This window comes from Pseudonaja textilis, chromosome 7, assembly GCF_049901715.1.
Source record: "Pseudonaja textilis isolate UNSWEBS1 chromosome 7, rPseTex1.2, whole genome shotgun sequence".
Lineage (NCBI taxonomy): Eukaryota > Metazoa > Chordata > Lepidosauria > Squamata > Elapidae > Pseudonaja > Pseudonaja textilis.
Window position 1 is genome coordinate 20,475,308 of NC_141996.1, and position 16,726 is coordinate 20,492,033.

A 16,726-nucleotide genomic window follows, 5' to 3' on the forward strand; every position below is an offset into this window, starting at 1 on the left:
ATCCCTTTCCACCCTATTTGTGCTATGGGAGCATGGGACATGGAAGGCAAAATTCCACACATCCTGGAAAGTATCAAATTATATCTCTCTCTCAGATATATAAAATGGCCTTTTGTTAACAAATGTTAAAAAGTATTTCTATGTCAGATTTTTTTAAAACAATGTATTTGTCAGTAAAAGGCAATTTTATATATATAGGACAGTCTTCTCCAATCTGGTCATTGTAATGAAAAGCTTTATGCCACCCTCATCATATAAGCTAAGAAACATGGCAGATATAAATGAATAACTCTAAATAATACAATGTGTATGTTTATTATTGTAGTTCTATGATAATATCTACCTTTGCAGTTTATTAATTTTCATCAGATGAACATTCCCTAATTATTCATGGCATGAATTATTTAACAATCCTATTATTTCATGTAAAATTCTGCCCGGTTTGCATTATGTGTTCCCTGATATCTCTAGGATCATAAATTCAAATACTCCACCTTGAGAGAAAAAACTTTTTCCTTCATTATTTTGCTCAAAAATAAAAAGAACTAATTTCTGAATTAGTTACTGAATTACTGAATTTCTGTTCAAGAATTATGTTTTGCTTTGTAAAAGGTTTGTTCTACACTTTTCTTTCTAAAAGATATGTTCTGCACTTTATGTTTTATACACATAGAGAGAGATACTGTCTTGAAACATATGAGAGATGCATAAAAAATAATGACTCCAATGTTATTACTTGCCAAAAGATGGCAGTATTAATGCACCAGAAACTCTGACGTGTTCTTTAGTATCTGTTCTTTCATTTTATTAGGTGGGACATAACTCAAAAATGTGTGCTATTGCTCATGAAGTGGAAGCCTGCAGTAAATATTCACTCGTGCCATTTAAGTAGCTGAATGTTGAATGAATTCCTCCAATTGAAATTTACTGCTAAATGCAGTTGGTTTATGGTGATGAGTAGGGAAAACTCTCATGGCAATGGTTTCTTATTCCATCTTCCCTCTATAATAAGTCAAACTTAGCACCATGCAATATCCTCTTTTTCCCAAATAGAGGAATATTTTTTGTGAGCATCTGTTTTGCCCAAAGTGAAGAGGTGGAAAAGTCTCTCTCCTGAGATCTGAAGAGATGAAGTGTGGAGTTTTTTCATGACACAAGTGAATAGTGATTATATGGGTAAGTAAAGACAGGTAACAAAAGAGCTCATTTTACGGATTATTTTTCTGTTTGTTTATTTTAAAAATCCTTATTTAAACTAAAGATATGGAGATGGAGACATTACTTTACATTCAACTATCATAATTCAAATTCCCAACCCCAATTATACTCTTCCCTCCAAATGTTTTGAACAAGAACTGTCAGAACTGTTGGAATTGACAGAATTGTCTGGTAATCAATAAAGTTTAAGCTACACTAACTACACATTGAACTACTTTATTCATTACAAAATTCATTATTTTCTCACAACTGCTGCAGTCTTGTCACAAAATCTCTTGTGCGAACTCAATAATATTGAGAAAATGACTATCAGTGAGTTAAGGCGGCAATAGCAGAACCTGGAAACATCTGAATGGTCTTTAAAGGACATCAAGGATTAGAATTCTTTGTAGCTCTTCACTGGGCTTTTATACCTTACTCCCTTCTGACTCTTGACCTGCTGTTACCATCAGTCCTGCTGATGAGATTTTGTGCTATAAGAGCCCTTGATTCTTCTTCATTTTCTGATGATTGAATTTCTCCAGAGTCTATAATGAAGATGGGAATTCTCATTTAAATACCTCTTGTATTTTTCTCTCTCTGAAAGTCTGTCCAGTCACTATTTGGAGAAAAAAAAATGGCGTAGTATCTCTGATACTTAGAAGAAACACAACCTAGCCTGGAAACAAGAGCTGCTCTCTACTAGCTACATGAAAAAACACTTTGAAACAGGGTTTAGTATTCATTGGTCTATTTATATTGACATGTTTTATCTGACTAAAACAATTCTTGAAGAAATAGCTCCTCTTTTATATGCTTTCTTTCTCCCTTTTCACTTCTTCCCCACTACTCTTCTATTGAAAAATGTTGACCAACGAACGCTAACAAGAGAATAAATTATTCTAATAATATAGTTAATAATTTCCCAACTATCCTTGTTCATCTTCCATCTGGATACACTTCTTCAAACGTATGCTTTTGTTTCACACCCTCCATTTACACAGCAATATGTGCACTGTAGCCCAGCTCCAGACTTCCCGCTTCCTGTTTCAGCTACCAGTTTTAACATGTTTTTATCTGGGTGCTTTGATGTAGAACCTACCAGTTGTGAAACAAAAGCTTGAACAGTGTTGAAAGTCAGCCAAGGGTAAAAACCCACTGTGGGCACAACAGCTTTTGAGTGACAGTTCATGGAAGCTATTCTGAAGTCCTCCATCAAATGATTACCATGGGGGGGTTGATATCCTAAGAAAAGAGGGAAAATTTGTGCTCATCACTTTTGTAAGGGCAGAAACATTTTAGACTGTAAAAGGTGATCTCAGTCCCCAAAGCATGCAACTAGTTTGCATGCCTAAGGAATGATCAGAGATTGAATTTTGAATCATAGTCCCTCCCCCATACCATATGGCAAATCTCTTCTGAAACCAAAGGGAGTTCCATAAAGCAGCTTTTTGTAGAATAGGAGAGTCTGCTGTTCAAAGAAGAAATGTCAAAAAAAAAAATCCCCTGGGGATGAATCTAACATTGCCCACTGGATTCTGGCCAGTGAAACTAATTATATCAGTAAAGCAAACAGGATTAGGTCTGAGCAGTTATAATGGCTTTCAATGCATAATCTGTTGTATGTTTCTGGAATACAATTCCTTTTGGAAACTGGACTTGATATGAAATATTGTTTTTCTCATTTGAAATAAGTCAAATGACTATTCCACCATACATGGACTGTTAGTTTTATTTGGCCAGTTCTTTGAAACACAGGCTTGCTTTGGGGGTTGCTAAAAGTAACTATTAGAAATGTGATTTTTTATGACATTCTGATCTACACATAGAACCAATTTGTCCCTAAGTCCAAATGTGAGATGCCTCTATCAATAGCAAAATTAAAACTATCTCATTACTAAAATTAGTAATTTTAGTAATGCTACAAAGAAGAGATGCGGAGTAACCCCATTACCTGGAATGAACTACAATGAGAATTATTTATTTGGCACTTCTCTTTCCATGTATAGCTTTACTCTTTGAAAAAATCGGAAGCAAAATTTTGCTTGTGTAAAAAATTAGTGTAATCATTTGGTCATTTCCACATTCTCTTCCATATGCTTTCTCCAGCATAGAATATACACCAACCTTTTTTCCAATGTGTAGGCATAGGTGTCTACTGCTAATCACAATGGAAAACTGACAAAATGCATGTTGTGATACAAGGAAGTAAGTCATAGGGTTTCTACAGTGACAGTGTGATACATGCATGATCACTTCACATGTACACACCCACACACACTTTGCTTGCAAGCTACTTAGTTTTGTTCCATATTTGCTGATGTGAAGTTGTTAGCCCTTTGACTATTGCTTTGAACAGTTCAGTGGGCATTTTGTCTGCCTGGTGCTTTTTTATTTAATATTTGATTTATTGCCTTTCTGCCTTTTTTTCCTGAGGCTTCAACTGGTTCAAAATTTAGTAGTTTCTATACTGTTAAGAGGTGATACAGTGCTATACCAATAATGGTTGTGCTGCATTTCTAGACACAAACTAAATTGGCCATTACCTATGTAAAATAAAATCCTTCATTTTAAATGTGGTTTGTTATGTGGCACAAGGACTAGGCTCAATTTTTCCGTAAGTATCCTATTGGGAATGGACTTACGATTTAATCAAATTTAAATCAGCAAATTTAGATCAACGTTTGCATTTAAGCTTATCTAGTATTACAGAACAAATCCCTACTCTTGATCTCTCAACAAAGAGATCAAGAAAGAAAAGAAAATTTGATTCCAGACGTCTGCTGCTTTATCCCTTTTCTCTACTTCAGTCTCCAAGTTACAGAAGAGTGGAAGGACTGTGTCCCTTTACCAGTTCCTTGAGAATGTTTGGCTTCAGTTGCCACCTCCTCCTGTCTTTCTTTTTACTTAACCTCATTGCTTTTGAGGCATGGAAGAATTACACATTTGTGTAATAGTTACTGAGTGTGGGTGTGGGTGTGGGTGTGTGGGTGTATTCAAATCAGGGTTTTTTTCTTAACTCCAGTGACTGCCTGGTCAACTCCCTGCAGTTTTCTTGGCAAGACTTTTTTGGAAGTGGTTTGCTGTTGCCTGCTTCCTAGGCTGAGAGAAAGAGTGCATATATACCCAAGTTCATCCAACTGGCTTCGTGACTAAGGCTGGACTAGAATTCATAGTTTTGCAGTTTCTAGCCTGAATCCTTAACCACAACACCAGATTGGTCCCAGCTACTGGTTTATGGGCTATAATTCCCAAACCTCTTTTTTTTTTAACATACTTATTGTAAAAGTTCAAGCTAGCATCTGAGAATCTGAAAACATCACTAAGTCTAATGAACATTACTATTTATCGTATCTATTATTGAAACCTGGGGTAGATTTTCCTGGAGAAAACCGTTCTATATGGTTGACTTGATAGTACATAATCAATCAATTATCTATCACATATTGAAATACCCATAAATTTTCCATTGGTGAAGTTTGAAAAACCTATCCCTATCCTCCTCGTCTTGCTACTCTCAGAAATGGAAGAGTTTGTGGGATTGCACTGTTTTCTCATGCTGAATTAAAATTGTATCCTTTGCCACTGGTCATTTCTGAATTCGGTACAGCCTCATTTGAGATGATTATAAGATTTCATCAAACCTTTTAAGGTATTACTAGCAATGTTTTACTGATTTCCAGGTGTTCACCCCAGCTTCCTTGAAGAATTTTCAACCTGCATCAATATTTTAGTTGTCTCAGTGTTGTCCTTTTAGCTGTGGATTTCAGTATCTGCCCTGATAGTTACAGTTTTTCCCAGAAGATCTTAAATCTTTGGCAACTTTGGCTATCTGTAAACCCACTGCAAAGAAGGAACATTTGACTTAATTATAGAATTTTAGATCCAATATTTTATTATGTATTTTGTGTTGATAGGTCTGTTCATTATCCAGTGTACTTTTCATTGTATTTCTTAAGTGACTCAAACTAGAGACCTTTCAGTTTTTTGCTAGCACATCTGCAGCAAGTCACTAAATTTCCTGAAGTATGCGTTGAAGCCACAGGACCCTGGTCTGATTAAAAAAATCTATGCTCTTAACCCAAGCCGTCCTCATCCTTTGCTTACTGAAACGATTCATTCACAGTACTCACTGGCCCAATGCCTAGAGAGCTATTAGTGGGAAACCCAGAATTTTTCACAGCTTAAAGAGTTTACAGCTCTCTGGCCTCTTAGTAGCACTGAATTTACATAAGCAAAATTATTATCCACAGATAATTTTGGCGCAGGCGACCTGGCAACTTTTCAGGAGTTTTTAATCATTCCTATCACTAACGGGTGATCATGCTGCCTCCACTGATGAAACTCCACCAGCAAATGCTCCAGATAATTTCTTTATATCTAAGATTTGGGCTGGTCTTACATGTCCTTCCCTTCAATTGTCCCTCCTCCCCTCAGCAAGAGTTTACTTTTACCTCAGTTGTTTCTGTCAGCCATTTGAGGTAGACTAAATTGAAAACCAAAGCCATAAATACTAATACTACTTTTATTGTAAGGTTACAATAATAAAATATCCTTTTCAAAAATAAAAAATACTTTAAAAAGCTACAAAGGAAACAAAACATCTCTCTCACAACCAATATCCAGACAAAAAAAATCAGGCAGAAAACAATAGCTTAATTAAGGAACTACCGAGAACACCCTTCCCCATACTCACACAAAAATAACCTGGCAAGCCAATGCTGCTGTTTATAAACAGAGAGTAAAGCGTATACTCACAGTGATGATGTTACCTAGTTGAGTAATGAAAAATCTGCTAGCAAACAGCTAAACTTAGATACCACCAAGAATTCCACACTGAGCAACAGATTTTCTCTTTTACTGACATATCTGACACAGCATACAACACATAGTTCGATTGGTAGATTTCCCTTATGTTTGAGAATAAATTCTGAAAACATATGCCTACCAATATATTTTGTATTTCTGAACTTCCACATTAGATAGATCATTTTTTTGCTATCAATTTAGACCACAAGTTTCAGTTTCTGAAAATGTATCTGATTATACAAGATGATGTTCTTTGCATTTTACAGATCAGTCCCTGCTGAGTAATTTGCTAAACCACCCTAGCCATCATAATTGTGGCTGCTCTTATAATTATTGCAACTTTATATGCTGTGCAATCCTGCCAATAAACATATACATCACAAAAACGAAAAGTAACATTAAAACCATACAAGCAACATAGAGGTCTACTTGACTTTTTCCAAACTGGGTCAAAGCAAGCCATAGAAGCAATTAACCTTGTGCTTCATTAACAAGTAAATTAAATTCTGTGCATATTGAAGAGTCGGTGAATGTAACATTCTGTTTAGGGTACAGAGTTAAAGGGCATGAGTCAATTCTCCAATGCTTGCCAAAAGAGTTGATTTATTTTATGCACCAGTTAGTAAGTTAGTGGAGAGAAAAAATCAATATTTGTGGCACATTTCATAAAGTGAAAAATATTTCAGACTTGTCATGTTTGATAGATAAAACGGTGGAAACTGCAAAGTGCGTGTTGGGAAGCACAACTGCTCCTTAAATCTTGATAGATGATGTCACTGGCAATTTATGGAATAGCAGCATTCAGAACATATTGTTCAGAATACAAAATGTGTTTGAAGAAAGAATTCTTTTCAGTTTGTTGACCTTACTCTGAAACTGGGCAATGAAATTCCATTTTGTCATTTGCAGTATCCTAAATCGGATGAAACTTCTCAGTATGTTTCTTGTGGTTTATTGGGTCCTTTTTTTGATTCTGGAAACTATCCAAGTAAGGAGCATAATGGTAAGGAGAAATTTGTGATCTCTTTATACAACTACCATTGGGTGCTTGTTTTACAAGAAAGAGCATCACCAAGCAATAGAAAAAGAAACATTTTTATAGAAGTTGAGAGCTACAAGGAGTGAAATCCTAGAGAACTGATTGGCTGTCTGTCTTGGGGAAGGTGGTCAGGTCCTTGGTGGTGTACCTGAGTTTAATTGTTAGGCAAAACAGGCCTTTTAGGAAGACAGCAAAGCTGGAAATTCCTTATTAAGGAATATGCAATGTTGAAGTCATCAGGATGACCTTGAAATATTGGGATTTCTCTAGGTTCAATTCCTTTGTAAGGGCATGAACTGCACCATTTAGTGGTAACTGGTTTAGTCCAAGGGAATTACAAATTCACTTCGACTGTACCATTCACTGGTGAGGAAGCGTCTATGCTTTGGTTTAGATGGGATTGTAAGTGACTTTGTTGTGGGGGAGCAGAAGGGTCAGTTTGAATCTACTAGAATCAGGCAAAGAGATGAACTGGATTTGACCCTACTTTTGTTCAAAAGCTTTTGAGTGGGGTGGGATTTTGCAGTCTCCATTTTATTTATTAAATTTATTTTCTCCACCCGTTTTTCCCAGTAAAAAAAATTTTTTTTTGCATGTATGTATGTAGTCACTATAAAAAGCTTTACATCAATGGTAAGGCTTCAATGTTCTTCTTAGTAGAAGAACATCAGTTCACTAGCCAAGGCTTTCCAGGCCAATGTAAGCAAGTTTTCGTTGACTCAGATGAACTTCTAGCAGAATTTTCTTCTCCTCAGCCATGCAAGCTGTAAAAACAGGCAAGTGTTTAATAGAGCAAATAATTCCTCTAGTGAGTTGGAATGACCATATTTTTGAATTGCTTACATAAGTCTTCTGTTGGCTTTCAACAGTTGCAGAGGCATCTTTCTACACAGGGTGCTGTATATTCTGAACTGCCAAGTTACACAGTACTGTTGGCATGAACAACTGCTAGCATGGGAACTGTGAATTATTTTGTAGCAGCACCTTAAAGGATATGAGTTTCCCATCCCTATTCAATTATTTTAAAAGGTGAGGACCTCAGCCAACAGGACTCCCTGGGAGCTATCCAAGGTCCTATTTTTTATTGCTCATTCCATCCAAAACCTCTGCCTGATGTGCTCATCTCGCTGGCTCGGATTTTTCCTATCTTGTCTGACACCACTGACTCTCCTAACAAATCTCAGGCACTCTTAGAAATGTGTATATTCAAGTTCAATAGCACTGCAGCAAATGTAGCATCATGATATAATTTCAGCCATGATACAGTTGGATGCTAGATGATTATTTAGCCAGTGTCTTTCAATCTGGGCAATCTGTGGATCTGAAATATGGAAAAGCAAATATAGACTCTAGAATTAGTCAGTGAGGGAGGCTATATGTCAATCTTATACTTACCATCTTACACTTAACAGTTAGTGTCATTGAGGTCAATATGACTTATTTCTGAACAGGCAGGAATATGATTGCAAATAATTCAGGAGAATGAATGTGGCAGCCAAATAACAGGCTCAAATATTATTCAGAACATGTAAAATTATTACAATTTAGTATTTTTCTGTAAAAATTACCCCATCAGACTGGTTTGTTTTTGCCTTGTATATCAAATAACTGGAAGAACCCTAGGCCTATCTATTTATGATATTTACACTGAAAGTGTTTTATATGCACCTGCCATATATATATATATATGCATGCGTAGTAAATTCATTCCTTCCTTCCTTAAGTTAATTCATTGGTTTATTGTAATTCCAGATAATTTATCTACAAAATAAAAATACTCCACTGCAATGAACACCAGGGGATCCAGCTTTGAGCATCATTCCATTTTAACTACACACTAATTCCTGTTGGAGTCATACTGAGCTTTTTCCAGTCCTGAGGAAAAAGTGCCTTCTTAAAGAGAAGCTACATATTTCTTATCAGAAAGTCAGTAAATTTACTTTTTAGTTTATAGGTCACTCCTGAAAAAGCAAACTCAGACAAAGGTGCCTGTCTTAGATCCTTATCAGTGAAAACAGATGCATATTCATTTAGTTTATTTATAATTACTGTATCCTCTTTTCACTTATTTTACATCCCTTCATCCTACCAGTTAATAGCCTTCTGGAACAATTTCCTATTTGAAATATATTTAAATAAAATGTGTTGCTTGTTTTAATGTTCTTTTATTATATGGCCTTCAAACCTTTTCTGCAGCTTTTATTGACTGCCTGCATATTGTTTATTTTTTTGGTCCAAATATTATGTTCTTTTTTATTCTTGATTGAGCAAGAGTTCCACTTAAAAATAATATTTCTTACTGCTGTTAGGTTATCTAACCCTGTTCATTAGTAACTGTGAACTATGTATTCTTATTGAGGATATATTATTGTGGTTTTAAATAATCTACAAGATTTCTAGAGAGACCCTTTTTATTCTATCAGCTTCTTAACACCCTTATTCCTTTGCAATGTTATTCTGTTGAAATCAAATGTTATTTTGACCATCATCCACTGTCTTACCAAGCATATACAACATTAAGAACATTATTTCAAATTAGACTAGTAATTTTTATATTATGTATTCGACCCTGGGCACTTCTTAGAATAAAGTTAGGGCTACATCCCTCCTTCTGGGCACTAAAGGAACTGTCCTGAAGCAAAATCATTTAGTATTATTAGAAAGATGATCTCTTTAACTCATCCAGAACATGCATTTTCTCAATCTATGTGAATAGAAATGAAAATTACGTGTATTGCTTCTTTTGCAAGCATTTAGTTTTCTACCAACTTTTTAACCATTTAAGGAAACATTGTTCTCAAAGTTCCTTTCATATAGAACTTCCCAAGGTATCTGTAGGAAATGACCAGGCTGAGCCTGAAGGAGGAGTCAAAAGTGTCATCAGTCACGAGTCCCCATGCACCCACAAGAGATCTAAGTCCAACCCATCTTGAATTCCTTTCTATTCTTAACTCCCGCTAATTTCCCTTAACTGTTAGTAGTTTGGATTCTTGTCAAGAGCTTAAGCTTGCAATTAATCTCTAAACTAATTTGAATTGCCTGAATCTCCTGACTTATTCCGGCTCTTGACAGTATCATGTTGATTTTCTCCATTCTACCACATTTCTGTAAAGTTCATTATATTTGCATCCCCTAGCAATAAGTGCTCCAGTTCTCTTATCTTGGCTAATGGCCTCTGGTGCCAATGTATAAATGTTTATATGTTTTCCCTCTGACACACACACTCCCAATATCCTTATCACTATAGCCTTAGGGCTTTCTCACTGGAATATACAACTCTCCAAATTTGCAACATTCCTCTTTGAACAAAGATAATAACTTTTATTCTTTGGGATCATCCTTCTCAAACCAAATATTCCTTACCTCCTGTCAACTTCTCACATTCATTCACCAAAATCAAATTAAAAGCTTCTCTACTGTTTTGAAATTAAGAGCTAGCATTTTGATACATTTTTGATGCAGCACTTTCTTTTATAGAAGCCTGGTTTCTCTTGAAAGATAACATAGGTGTAAGGCCTTACACTAGGAGCCTTCAAGGGATACAAGGGACATACATAGACTACACCCAAGCAGTGTACCAATGAGTAGCTAATAAGCTGCAGAAAGAGAGAAAAGCTAAAATGCAATTGAGAACTTTGGTTAACAAAGCAGTTAAAAGCGGCAAAAATACATATGCCACCTGATTCCAAGTGACTTTGTAATATATATAGAGTATATTGTGATTTCAGCAAAGCATGGAGGACAGGATTAATATTCAAAGGGATCTTGACAATCTGTAAGAATAAGCAGGAACCAACACAATTAATTTCAAAAGAAATACATGCAAAATGTATTTGGATGGAAAAAAAATTAAATACATGAGTGCAGGATGGTGTAAAGGGAGAACATTATTAGGCAGAAGTGTATACAGAAAGAAGCTATGTGTCTTGATAGAGCATAAACCAATAGTGTGATACAGCTGTCAAAAACAGCATATACAGTATAGCGCATAGCATGGGCCTACAGACAGTTTCACATAGAGGAGAGTACAAATCACTACACAATTATAATTACAATGACTAATGACTATTTCTTTTTTTACAAACCATGATTCTAAAGAGCTGAAGTTGTACATAGTTGGCACCAAAGTACAGTTGCACGTGATAACAGGTTAATGTGTGACCCACTTTTTCTTACTGTTCTATCTGACTGTCAATTTCTTTTCATCCAAAGGATCGTTGATCTCTTGCTGCCCTTCCTAACACACATTCCATGAGGGTCTCTGCCTATTTTGAGATGCAAAGCAATGAAAAGCACTGAGACAAGCAGTGCTATTCAAGCTCACTAGCTCATGAAAATGCCTTGAGAACTATAAAAGGGGCCCACCAAATCACGGTCTTAAAGGAAACAGGCTCCTCACTGGAACTTACAATTATAGACTGAAGCGCTTTTTTAAAAACAGCAATCAACACAAAGCACCTTTCTGAATGCAAATGCTATTGAAGCATTCTCTCCCAAGTAATACACCTTGGACTATATTCTCTCTGTGTGTCTGTGTGCTCATGCATGTGTGTGCAAGGCAGGGGAAAGATAAATGCACTCCAACCTATTTGGCAACTATTCCTGCAAATTTTGCATTACTTTAAGGGTTATGTGGTGAAACAAATGTCTTGCATCAACGATGACAAAGGCTTTCTTTTGGTAAACAATCCAGAAAGCTGCTGTTTTGTGGATTATTGTTTTAAATTACTATCTTTAATAAAAAAATATTTAAAAATAACTTTTAAAAAGGAACAAATATGTAGAAAGGCGAAGCGATATACAGAATACTGTAAAAAAAACTTGTATTGTGAAGAATAAAAGGCACAGTGAGTAACTGCAGATGCCCTTGAAATAACCCTAGCTTATTTTCTGTGGAAAGGAAGGGGAAATCATTGTAAAGAGTAAAGCTTGTAAAGAGAAGAACAGACCAACTCAGGCACTGAATAAGATGCCATTAAGGAAGAACATGTAGTATATTTCTATCTGTTGGGAGAACCTGATTTATCTACAACACAAAATATTTTATCACCAGGTTGTAGGAAGTTAGCACCTACCCCTCTCCTAGAAAAATGAAACATCCTGGGAAATATTAAAAAGACAGAATATTTTCCCTAAAAAGAGTAAAGTAGAAACTCAGAGAAGCAGAAACTCAGCCCCCCCTACCATTGCTAATGGGCCATTAAGGCCTAGGCCATAGTATTCTACATAATAAAGGGTCTACCCATCTCAATACCTGGCCTGGGAAGATTGTATCAGTCAACACTCAGGTGAAGCCATGTGGTCCAGACAAAGCCTACAAAGTTAGCTAAGACTCCTGCCCCTGGGAGTCTGACAGACAATGGGATACATTTCTTACACAGGAACAGGAAACACTAAGGTGGGGCCCAACAGAGGTTATATAAGGGTCTCTCAGCATCTTGGTCCACCCTTCTTGACCTTCTCACCTTGAAGTATGTGATCATCCTTTCTTTTTCACTTTGGAGTTCCAAGCCATGTGGTCCTGCTGTCCACCATTAAACCATCTTTCCAAATAGCCTCCATGTTTCCAGTGTCTTTTTCCCCACTTGGAACTGAACCCAGAAGGATATTTCTTTCAACAAGGTCTTCCCAATCTCTTTGCCTCTCAAATCTTTTACAGCCATAAACCTGAGGGTCAGTCACGTTGGAAGACGTGGAAGTTCGGGTTAGGGACAAACTGTTAAAGAGAAAATCTACTGTATGTCATTGATAACAGTTGACACTAGTTTGATGACACCTAATTAATCAACCGTGTCCTGATTTGTTAAGGCGCAAGTAAAAATGCTGAAAGCCATTATCAATATGGCAGCTAAATTATTTAACTAGGACCAGAAAGATCCAGGTTGTAGTCATTCTCAATCAATCTTAGTCACTCATAGTGTGTAACTATCTCTTAGGCCATCTTATCTCACAGAGTTGCTGAAACATTGGAGGCTGAAACTCTATTAACACTATCTCAAATTCCTGAAGGAAAGATGACTATAATTGTAAAGAATGATGAATAAACTCTTGGGAAGGTTCATGAAAAGGAGAAATCATATGGTTTTAAAAACCATTTTAATATTTCCCTGGGGTTTTTAGTTCACTGCTTCTTTTATTCAAATTACATTTGCCTTCTGCTATAAGGACTTTGGTAATTCATATGATACTCTATAACATTTTTAGGTGGTAGGGCCGTTCATAACACTAGGGTGTAACAACTAATTTTCATTTGTGACCTAGACCATAGACAGAAATCCCATGCTTAAATAATCTAAATAACAGATATCCATACCTAGCACAATTTGAACTGAGACCTTATAGTATCCAGAAACATCTTGCTCAGTGCTATCGGCTCTCTGGAGTTAGAAAGGACTAGAGGTTTTCAAGAAGAAACTAGACAGCCATTGGTTTGGAATGTATTAGTATAGGATCCCCTGCTTGAGCAGAGGGTTGGGCTAGAACAGGGGTCTCCAACCTTGGCCACTTTAAGACTTCAACTGGTGAACTTCAACTCCCAGAAAAGCTGGCTGAGGAATTCTGGGAGTTGAAGTCTACCAGTCTTAAAGTGGCCAAGGTTGGAGAACCCTGGACTAGAAGATCTACAAGGTCCCATTATTCTATGTTCTGTGAGCCAATGTGGGGTTTTTAGCATAAAGCAAATGCACTACCACAGACCAACGGTCCTTCCTTTGGTAATAGTATCTGAAATAATTACTGTAGATCAAATTCTACTGTTGCTGGTTACACCATAGGGCTTGTCAGATTTAGATGAAAGAAGAAGATTGTCCTATTGCCACAATTTCCTCCCGATTTAAAACCATCCCGCAAGCTACATAGAGTATTGAGAAGTGCTTTGTGGGCATTATTGCAAATTAGGCTGAGAGGTGTTCCATAGACATATGGTAATATTTTTTTTCCTGTAGGGATCAACATGTTGAAGACATTGTTTCTTCATTTCTCTTCTTTTCTCTCTAGGTCGTGCCTTCAAATAGTCTGAGCAATTGGGAAAAGGCTGGATTTATGCAGCAGAGAATTTTCTAACAAGATAGTAACATCTAAAAGGCTGCATGCTATTTAGCTATGATTGATTCTTTTAATGTTACTGAGAGGTTTAAAATGTAGGATGTGTATGTTTATTGGATAAACTTTGTTCAAAATATTTTATCCTTAAAAATACATTTTTGTTCTATGTGGTCATTGGACTGATCTCAGTTATGTACAGGGAAACCTGATGGGGGAAGAAAAAACGGAAACAGAGAGAGAAAGGGAAGTTCACATAGTGGAAGGTTATCTCCTTTCTAAACAGAACTTCTAAAAAGGTAGAACACAGGAAGGAGTGGATTTTATCCATTTTCAGATACGAAATTCCAGGAGTCACTTTGGTGTTCCATAAAACTACAACAGACAGACAGAGCAACTACCAACTACCAAAGAACACAAGGCTAAATGGTCAGATTGATTTTCTTGGGGCAATAATGAACGCATTGTTTTATAAACAAGTTTTCCTGACCATCTCCAACCTTAATTTCAAGGACGCTCTTTATTACCGGAAAAATCAAATCATCATTTAACAATATGGTGGGAAGCTAGAAAAAATATAACTAAAGGCAATACAGCTTATTCACAAAGGGACGATTATTGTAGTGGAGATGGAAAACAAATGGCAACAATCATATCCTATCACAGACTAGGTAAAAGTTTGGCCATCTGGCCTCAGTGTTTGGTCTCTCTCTTGATAAAATGACTGTGAATGGTTTTGTTAGGCAAACAATTAATGGAAATGGGATTATTTTGTGTAAGGCTATAGATTTAGAGTGATGCTTTCCAAATGTGACACACTACTGTTACTTTATCTATTTTACCCTGGAATTGCATTGTGGGTTTTACTTTTATTTTCTTTGACGTAGTCACCAGAGTAATCAATTTATAGACTATTACTACTTTACTGTTAAGAGTCAATGAAAGAGACTTTGGGAAGAAAATAATAATAATGCCGCAGTGGAAAATATAGAAGAGTATTTCTTGGGAGGACTTTCTGTCATGTTCGGGGAGAACTGAAACTGTTCTCTATGTCAGTCTATTTCTGAAGCTCATAAAGTGATAATGGCTTTTAATTTGAAACAGTAGAGGGGGAAGGGGTGAGACAAGGCCCGTTGTAGAGATGATTGTATTCCCCTTTGTGAAGAAATGCTTTTAAATTGCCACGTTCCTGGATTCAGGTCACTGGAAATTGGATATGGAAGGAAAATGCACAGAGCCCTGCTGTACTTCCTCATATGCCCATTTGGCAACTGTCCTACAAAACTGAATTGTTGGGAATTTAAAGCTCCAATTAAAGAAAAAGCAGCCTACTGCACAATTCTGTTATAAGCATCTTTAATGACTATACGCACCTGAGGGATCACATAAAATTTGCATGAGATTTTCATAGTGAGATATTTTTTAAAAAAATCAGGCATCTCAATAGGATGCAGTCTGATTCTGATGTAAAACTGGCTAGATTAAATTCCACTTGAAGATTAGCTTTGAAAGCACATCCTTCACCTAATATATGGGTGTACAACTTAAACATATTTCTAAAATAAAATTAAGCATCTACTGGAATAGTGCTGTAAACAAAAAGTCTCTACTTAGATAAATATGTAAGGAAAATACTCTAGTTTGAACAAAAATCTAAAATATTTCAGAGCATGAGACCCCAGACTCATCAGCTAAGTTTTCTCATGATAGCAATGTGTTTGGAGAGCTGTAATTAGGAAAACAAGAAACAGTTTTGATACTTGATGCTTTTGTGGTGTTGTATCTACACTGGAATAGAGATTTAAGTATTTTTTTTCTACTGAAATGTAGAGCATGAAATACTGCTTTAAGAAACATTAAATTTTAAGGTCTGGGTTTTTACAGCTGAAGGAAATTGCCATGTGAGAGAAATCTTGGAAAAGTTACCAGTTTTTAGCAAATATAAGTGGAGACCTCACCAATGATTTAAAAATAATATTAAAATATTGTTATACTTTTTAATTTAAAACTCCTCATGGTATATTATCATAGATGCTATCTATCCTGGGATTTAGTTTGATGATTTGACTTTTACAAACAGGTGATCTGGTCATAATCTAGCTTTTAATCCTCTCAAACATTTGGCCCAGTGGATCAGATACCTCACAGGCTTTTGGCCTGATCCAACAGGTATCCTGAGGCTTTAAAATATGAAGAATATGAAACACAGTGGCTCATGTGGGTGGGATGCTGGTGTTGGAGGTTAGGAGTTGCGTTCAAGACCCAAGTTCTGCTGCATGGTGGGGTGAGCTCCCATCATTTGCTCCAGCTTCTTGATGGAGGGACGTAAAAGGACTTCCCGCACCCAGCATCCCCAGGGCAACAGTGATGTTACCAACTAATCCTTTCAACCGGAAGTGCCTTAAAAGATGCCTCCAACAAGAACTGGATGGTGATATGAGGAATGTGAACTTGGCAATTATTAATTAAATAGATATTGAGGAGTAATTGAAAAACAGCTTGTCAGAATACCCACCATGAAGCCGTAAAACTACATCTAAATCTGAAAAGTAATATTCAAGTTACCAAACCTGCATCAAGACATACATAAGTTAACCAAATATCTAATTACTTGAGCACATTTTAAAGACTAATTCATAT